This window comes from Anopheles coustani, chromosome 3 (genome assembly GCF_943734705.1).
Source record: "Anopheles coustani chromosome 3, idAnoCousDA_361_x.2, whole genome shotgun sequence".
In the NCBI taxonomy this organism is placed as follows: domain Eukaryota; kingdom Metazoa; phylum Arthropoda; class Insecta; order Diptera; family Culicidae; genus Anopheles; species Anopheles coustani.
Genome location: NC_071288.1, coordinates 59,985,831 through 59,995,410, shown reverse-complemented (window position 1 = coordinate 59,995,410; position 9,580 = coordinate 59,985,831).

The following is a 9,580-nucleotide window of genomic DNA, read 5'->3' as shown; positions in this document are numbered from 1 at the left end:
TTCCTTGGGTAAAAAGGAACAAATCATACGAAGACGTCATCAGGATTGGTCCAGCCGATTTTGAGTTTTAGCATCACGAACATACAAACATTCATTTTTATAGATTAAGAAGAAGAAGATAGAAGATAAAAGATAGAAGATAGAAGTTATAGATATAGAGAAGAAGAAGATTTAAGGCATGACATTTTTCATTAAGACAAATTTTAAATAATGCAGTTTTTTGGGGTTTTTTAACTCCTTAGAGGGGTTTGGCCTCTAGTTGGTCAGCTGTTCGTAATACCGAGATTCGATCCAACCCTTTTGGCGTGTCGTTTACATTACATTGCTTTCTTACAATAAGAATGATTATTTGTGTACTCTGCATCTATTGAAACCTACGTCTATAAACAGAACTGGAGCAGAGATACTGCAAGCAACTGTTGCCGTAATTTGAAGCATTTCCTTTCCGCTCCGATGGACGACACGTTTGTCTCCCCTTTCCGGATGCTTGTCTTGGATACTTCCTGTTCCATTTAGTTTGTAGGCCTTTTTGTGAGATTTACAAACACATCAGTGCTATATGAAATCCAACCTGGTCGGTAGAAGGAGTCACTACCACAAACATAATCGGAGTAAGATTATTTTGCGAAACAACGCATTTTTGCGAATGGGATACATTTTCATTTACTCATGGCTCTTTATGACTAAACTTAATGTATTCCTTTGTATGTGTTCATACGTCTGTTATTACACGACCATTCGTGTCAACAGTGTTTATACACTAATTTTTTTTCAAGAAAAGAATTAGTCCGAAGTTTTGTTTAACGTTTGAAAATATCCGTTCTTTGCATCGCTTAATCTCTCAAACGAATGAATAGCCACACCTCCTAACGAGTTTAAAATTCATTAATTGGTGTGCCTTTTGTAAAAAAGGGCATGAGCAGATTAGTTTGTTAAAACGACAGGTATCGTGGTGAAACGACTTTCAAGCTTCTGCAGTCCATAGCCGTCGTTTTTTGTTGTTAATATGCAACGGGCTTGCCCAATTAGATAATTTGGTGCATATCGTTTATGCGAGTGTGACGGTGTGTTTCTTTCTAGTCTCAAAGAAACGTGGTCTTGTTCTGTCGGACTTTTCTTGGAATACAAAACATTATCTTAGGATATTTTTATCAAATTTGTATCAACTATTCCGAATATCAACGCGACCATGTCTGAATGCATTTGTAATTTGTAATATTTAACTGATGTAGGGGGTCCGCGACAGCCGAGCGGTAGCGCCGGTTAGAAAATCGGCCCATGAGCGCCGGGGCTCACCACCTCGACGGCGTGGGTTCGAATCCCAACCGAGACCGGACCCTCCCCTGTACGAGAGGAGTGACTATCCACGTACAACAGGGAAACAAGTTTCGTAAGCCCTTAACGGGTAGGCATGACAAAGAGGTTACGCCAAGAAGAAGAAGAAGAACTGATGTAATATGAACATCCGTCACACAAAAGAAAAAAAGACCAGGTAAATTTTGTATAGTTTTTAGCCTTCATATTTGGAAAGAAAACTAGTTTTCTAATTATTTTTTATGAGTTTATTTTAGCCGTTACAAATCATATAACCCTATGAAACAATTATGAAACATGAGTTAAAATTTGTCTAGTACCAATCTAATCATTTTTTCCAAGGAACTACCACCGATGGAAGAAAATAAGGATAACATTTTTATTCGACTCGAACATTCCAACGGCGTCGTTAAGGGTTGGTTTTACGAGATACAGTAATACAACACATGGTTAGGACGAATTTGCCGGGTTTGATAACAAATGCATGGGGATCGACTTTCCGACGCGCATAACAGCAGCACAATAGTGCAGCACTACCGAGCCCGTGGTTCATCCAACTTCTCGGCTGATGTTTCAGCTGGATATAATTGCTTGATTCACGTTTTCGAATACCAGAAAGTACATGTAAGTAAAGACAATGTAATTTCGGTGGAGGGAGTTAGTAGATTAATTTTTTTTCTACCATTCTAGGAGCTTTCTTGCGGCTTTACCGCGTGTCATTTATGGATCGCGAAGCTCGGTAGCACTTCTATAGATGCTTTGGGTTCTTTGGTTCTGTTGGAATCGCTGGAGCTTGGTGAATCCACCGAAATCGGAGTGAACCTATCCACTATCCTGCCAAGTCTGACAGCACTGAAGCGACTACGGTTGGAGAAAGGTCAGGAGAACTTTGATATGTTTAGCGTCTTCCAGGGTATCTCGTCGGTATCCAGCTTGAGGCAGCTTGAGCTCATCAACTGTGACATAAAAACAGGCTTCGACAAATACTTTGCCGTTTGCTCCACCTTGAAAAGTTTGCTGCTCATACCCACCTACGTGTCTCAGTCTGTCGCCACGAATTGCATGATTTTGAAGGTTCTCATGAAACTAAACCAAACGCTCGAGACGGTTGTGTGGGCCATAACGGTCGAACTTCTGCGCGTCACGGTGTTGTACATTGATGCGAATATTGAGGATGCGCAGAGTCAACTCGGCGGAAGCATTCCCATTCTAAAGCCGGTTCCGGGAAGCGACGAACCTGTGGAAATCGCCTCTGCCAGCTCACAACCTGATCTACCCGAAGAGGTGGAGATCGTGCCTCTGAAAAAGGTACAAAGCATTTCCGATCGTCGAGTACCAAATACGAAGGTACAGATTTTAAAGATTCCATTCGGCAACACGTGGAAGCAAGCGATGAGCGAGTTTACGAGAAATCATTACAAAACTGCTGTTGCAGCAAGCTTAAGCAGCTTCCGGTCGAAATGTTGTCAAAAAGAGTTGCGACCACAATCGAATTGGTTGGTAGGAGAATGGAATTCTCGGTTCAAATGTAAATAGTTCAACGAATAGCTCGTTGTAAGTTTCGTAATATATCACACGCTATACACGGAAAATGTATCAGTATTGTGGAATGGAATGAGCAATGCAACATATCGTAGCAGCATTTTTCGTGATTTCAGTTTCTCAAGACTTAAGTTGTATGACTGAACTGTGATTTGTTTTCGAGACAATATACCTTCGAGCATTTCAATTTCTTTCTATACTAGTTTTGAATACATTTTTTTCACTTGAATTGCGAGGCTTGATTGCGCATTCCTAAAGAATTGTGTGTGGCAATGATTTAGTGATTAAAATAGGAATTAGTTGTTATAAGTGAATAAAATGATAGTTATTAAATTGTAAATTTTAGTAATACACTTACTTACCTAATGGAAGTATAAATGTTTGGTATAGTCCTGGCTTCGACTGCCTGTTTTCTCAGACTGTAATATGACCGGTTGACTACCAGCACCTTAGCGCGTTTTTGACCTTCAAAGTTTTTATCGGTGCTGACTTTTCACCGAAGATAGGTAACATTTTGGACGAATTCAAAAGTGCGTTCACCTACTTATACGTCACCCCGGCGTAGCCTCTCGGCAATTGTTGCCATCGCCGCTGATGGGGCCGCAATTATCTTGGTTTTTTCTCGTTAATATCATAAGTGATATAGATATGTTTTTGATAAATAGGAGAGTATTTTATCAATAGTATCAATCAGCCTCAGCACGGTAAATTTGTTCTAAAGCGAAATGAAAACACACCTCTATGTCCATGTACCGGGTTCCCTTGCTTTTGCATAATCATTTCTCCGATGCATTTAATTTATATGCGAAGTAACTGCGAATCAAGCAATAATCTCGGAATATAATCGCTGCTGCAAGTTGGAATCTTGTTTCTTATGTTTTTTTTGTTTGTTATACTCCTGACTCAAGAATTCTTGGTGATTTCTTTAACCGTTCTTCAAATAAACTGAACATTGAAATAACAAACAAAACCTGTGGAATGGACAACACAGGAGGAAAAAATCATCCCAAAACTTCGTTAAGATTGGCCAAGCGGTTTCTTAGATTTAGTTAAGAATCGTATATTTTATTTGATTGTATGAAAAATTCAATTTTCATAAATCTTTCCATTTTCCGACTTTTCCTTAGGGAATGCTAAAGTTGTCTTTTGTTTAAACCTTCCATGAATAAAAACGAACAAATGATCTGATTACATCGTCAAGATTGGCTCTGCCGATTTTGAGTTTTAGCGTTAAAAACAAACAAACACTCATTTTTATAAGTTTAAATTTTTTAGGAGAAAAAAAATTTTTTTTTGAGTTATCTGGGTTTCTGGTTTTTCATAAGAATTTTTCTAACTTTTAATTGAATCTAAAGAATTGTTTTTATTAGGCCAAAAGAAACAAATCGTCATAAGACTTTGTTGGGATAAGTCCAACCATTTTCCTTAGAGAAGGTTAATTTTGTTTATGGAAAAAAGCCGTTTTTACCGAATTTTCCCATTTTCCGGGTTTTCCTTGGGAATTTTTAAATTCTTTCCTTAACCTCCCTTGGGTAAAAAGGAACAAATCATACGAAGACGTCATCAAGATTGGTCCAGCCGATTTTGAGTTTTAGCGTCACGAACATACAAACATTCATTTTTATAGATATAGAGATATTTATTTGACTGCTCGATTCGATGGGATGGTGGTATGTTTAAAAATAAGTTTGAGTTCTTTCTGTGAAGACGAAAAATGCTTAAATGATGCCGATGGGTTTCTGGAGGTCTGTCAACAGTAATTGTTATCTTTGTGGCATACCAGGCAGCTTTTATTTTCCATTGTTGAAGTGTTATAAAGTGAGATAGAGTGATTAGTGATGGTTCATAGTTAGATTGATATGATCGCGAATAACTCCAATCGAAGGAGCGGAGGAAAAGTGGTAAAAAAGAGTCAGAGAAAGCCATCGTCCTCATTCTGTTGGAAAAGCGACAAAAACAGTTTTAATTTTGTAACGCCGCGTAGTACGGTTTTTAGCTAAAATAAAGTTACAAGAAATTGTACTTAAAGTAAACTTTTCCAACACAAAGAAATTTTCATGATGGAAGAAACGAGATGACTATTTAAGAAACAGAGTTAGAATAATTCTAAACCATATGTGCTGCTGCATCCTGCAATCAATTATGATCCGTTTCATCAGAAAACAGTACCCGAACACATGGCACTTAAGAAATTTCTAATACATCGTTCGATTCACCATTTAAAAAATAAACTTTCGATACAACATATCCCGTCACAGAATCACAGTTGAGAACGATGTAAGTATTACCTGTAAGTATTCACCATCATGTATAAAACTGCTTCAATGATTCATAGGTTTAGCCTGACGGTTCAAATGTATCAGCAAGAAGCCGACATGATGATTTTTTTCCGAGCTTCCGGGCCGAGCTTTAAGTTTTTCCAGACTACATATTCATCATTCCTTAGCTGGATGCCATAAAAGTTTCATCCATGTCTACGATCTGATGTCGGGTTCAACAGCCGATTACGTTTTAATACGTTTTTTGTTACGCTGCTTCGAAATACTCATAACTGCATAAGCTGCCCCTTCTTTAGACTTAATTCGTTGAATTCGGTGTCTGTGGCGATCTTAAAGGCAATTTGCGAGGCTTTTCATTACAAAATTTTCAACAATATTATTTGTCTCTTCTGCGATCGCATAGGCATCTGGGATCTGGGATGGAATGGAAGGAACTATAAAATTGAGCACATGAGTTTCGGACAATAAAAGGAATGCAAAAGCGAAATATGCCCGTGCATGAGCGGCATTTGCATGATGCTCACTAGAGGTGGTCGTCCAGAAGCGATTAGCGAAATTATGCTTGTGTCGTTAAACGTCGGTTAAGCTGCTTCGAAGCAATTTCGAAGTGGAAGTGGAGTATTGGGATTCGCATGTCTTCCGTTTGATTGATTTATAGATGAACCGACAGACACACATGTCGGGTTGTTCAGAACTATCAGAAACTTTATTTTAAACGTCCGCGATGCTGGTAAAATGCCATTAAATGTTAAACCGGGTTGCATTATGTCTGTTCGGCGAAATTCTTGTTCCTGTTGCGCATGGAGTGAGGACTTGGCATGTAATATGATTTATTTCGTTCGTCTGTGTCATGGTTTTACCGAAACAAATTTCCATCTATGGTATGGATTATTGAAAATGAAACGCACCAGAAGATATGGAACTTGAAAAGAATCCACCATGAAATTATTGGCAAAATGATTTATTGCGGAAACGTCTCGCAAAAGCCAGCATTTGGCAGGATTTGCGCCGAAGGAAAATCGGCATGAAGTTCAAAAGAGAAATTGAGAACTGACGCGAATATTCTTTGAACTGGCCAATAGAGTCGTAAAGCCCATGCATTAATAACAAAAATCAGAAACGATTTCCTTTTCGAAATGTTTTATGAGCCAACGCATTAAACCGGTATGGATGTATTAACATGATTCAAATGTGCAAGTAGCAAGGAGGTGAAAATATCAATTCTTCAATAGGTCAATGATTTTGTAGCATCCATTCCTTCGAGGATTTTTAATCGTGGGTTGCTTCGAATCAAAAATTGAACAGAAAACTACTTCCAGTTTTTCCTGTATTTCTGTCTTCTGTGTAGATCAAATTCTACCAATCATTCTATTGGCTATGCAACTGGATTTTACTCCATGGAATTTAATATTCGTGAAACGTTCTTCTTGGCGTAACGACGCTTGGTCATGCCTGCCCGTTAAGAGCTTGCGAGACTTGTTTCCCTGTTGTACGTGGATAGTCAGTCCTCTCGTACAGGGGAGGGTTCGGTCTCGGTTGGGATTCGAACCCACGCCGTCGAGGTGGTGAGCCCCGGCGCTCACGGGGCGATTTTCTAACCGGCGCTACCGCTCGGCTGTCGCGGACCCCAATTCGTGCAATGTATTCGATAAATAAAGACTTTCGTTGATTCCTAACGTGATTAACAGTTCACCAATATTTCTGCTCAACAGTTTTAGAAAACTCAAAATGTGTCGGACAAAACTCTTCAAAAAAGTTTATCCATTCACAGGTACCGCAATGAACAATTTTACTGGACAACTTTGAATTGATCATATGCAAATTTGATAATTGCAGCGCCTATAAACTGAATCTGTTGATGATCATTGTGGAACAGGAAAGTGTCGGGATATTTCATAAAAAAATACGCAAACCACAATACGGAGACCTTCATACCTTCACTTTTGGGGAACATGACTCATGAAATTATATCGTAAATTATTTGAATTGTTTCAAAGTCTTGAACGATGCAAGTCTGGAGGCACTGCCATATGATGCTCTAGATCAAGTTCCTAAGAATTTTACTAAACACATTGTGAATCATGGTTATGGTAGAGGCAAAATATAAAGTGGATTTAGGTGATTTCATGTGAAGGTACAGCATTACAATCATCCTCAGTGTTTCGAGTTACCAGAATATTCTTCAATGTAATTAGAAGGGTGATCATTGCTATCTTACCGAAATTTGAAAAAAATAGTTTCTTTGGATTATTTCGATGCACGTTATATTAAATGTTATTTAATTTTGAATTGTTTATTGTTTATTGTTTATTGTAATGAAAAACTCAACGGACCGAACAGTGTCCCAATGAGTATTTAAAACTAAAACTAGAACTTGTATAGACACATGTGAATAAGCATATAAAAAAATCGGGTCCATTGTTAGGCGTAACTTAAAGGTATTAGCGTTATCACAGAAATTGAAGGCATAGTAAGCTCTATTAAAAGTATTGCTCATAGCGGTCATTGGAGCAAACTGGCCATAACGCGTACTATTAGAGGATAATCTTAGAAAATCAGAACTCCGAAGCCGTCTACAAGGTGCATTAAAGTTAACTAGTTTTAGTAGGTTTGGGGCATCAGTCTCACCCTGAATCAGCTTACCCACAAACACTGCCTGTGCTATCAGTCGTCGTTTTTTAAGAGTTTGTAGTCCTAGCGTTTTTTTAAGAGTTTGTAGTCCGCCAATCTCGTAAACCTTTTTTGGATGTTTTCAATCCTATCGTGCCAGTAGTTGAAATGTGGAAACCATATTACACTATTAAATTCCAGAATAGGGCGCACTTAACTAACATACAACGTTTTAACACACATTGGGTCATTAAATTCTTTCGTGTTTCTAAGGACGAATCCTAGCGGCTTATTTGCTTTTCCTATCATTTCATTATAGTGGTCGTGAAAAGTAAGCTTACAGTCTAGAATAACGCCTAAGTCCCGAATCGAATTTCTTCTTTGTAATATTTGATTATTTAACTGATAGCTGTATAGGCATAGGCTGTGTATGCATAGGCTTTTTTGTTCTATGAAACGACACAATGCAGCACTTCTCGACACATACATTTAATTGTTTCCAATCACACCAAAGACATAAATTGTTGAGAGAATCCTGTAGTCGAGAGCAATCCCTCAGATCAGATAATTCACTATAGAGTTTGAGGTCGTCAGCGAAGAGCAGTACAGACACATTATGAATTGACTATCCTTTTATCCAAAGGGAAAAGTGTAACAAGCCCTTAATGGGTAGGCATGACCAAATACAGTCGTTACGCCAACAAAAAAGAAGAAGAATATAGTCTTGTAAATACAGCATAATTATGTTTACACATAACAACCAACGTATTTCAGCATTCTTCGTCTGTGCCGCTGTTTTCCAAAGGACCAACACCAATGCACTGCACCATCAACGTACGACCATGAACGCATCCGCTGAGTGTGACAAATTGGGTACTAAAATTTGTCTGATGTTAAATTCCATCAATCTGTTAGCATTTTCCTTGTCACAATTTCGTGCTGAATGGAACCCATGAGAATCTCAAGTTCCCATGTTTTGAACAATCGTAACTTATTTAATCGCATGTGGTACTGCTCCGGTACCACTTTTACGATCGTTGAACCATTTCTTTGTATTTTTTCCGTTAGGGTTTCTATCATTAAGTCAAATAAGTAACATTTGCTTTTCTCGGTCACGCCCTGTCCACCAGAAAACAGTCTTCAATATGAGACATCAAGAAGAGCGGATGCTTGATAAACACGTGAAACATGAGATGCTGTACGTGCCTAAAACATCGAAACAGAAACAAGTAATGCGAATTCCAGGATCACAGATCGGCCAAAAATAGAAACAGAAATTTAGCTATGACAGCATAGGTGACATCATCCCTCTTCTATGGATCGGCACGTCGACAATATTGAAGTGACGGGCAGGTTTCAATATAAGACATCTTGAAGAGCGGATGCTTAATAAACACGTAAAAAATGAAATGCTCTACGTACCTAAAACTTCGAATCAAAAATAAGTAATGCGAATTCCAGGATCACAGATCCTGGAACACCGAGTGATCATAGTTTGTATCTTGTTTTCTATGTCCTTTATAAGATTTGCTTGTGGATTAGGGAAAACACGAAAATATCGAGTTTTTTCATAAAGTTTCGAATGAAACAACTGTTTTGATTTTAATAAATTATATGGTTATAACTATAAGTAATGCTGTTGGCCAATGGGATATTCATACTCGTGATCGTATTTGTCTTATGTTCGTTGATAAGTTTACATTTCTTTTACATTATTTTAAAGTATCGTATTGCATAGAATTTTTGTTGACTGTTATTTGAATCCCACAAAATAGAGTAGTTTTTATGCGACTAAAATCAACGCATGTGAACAAAAATTAAATCGTCCAGTATCA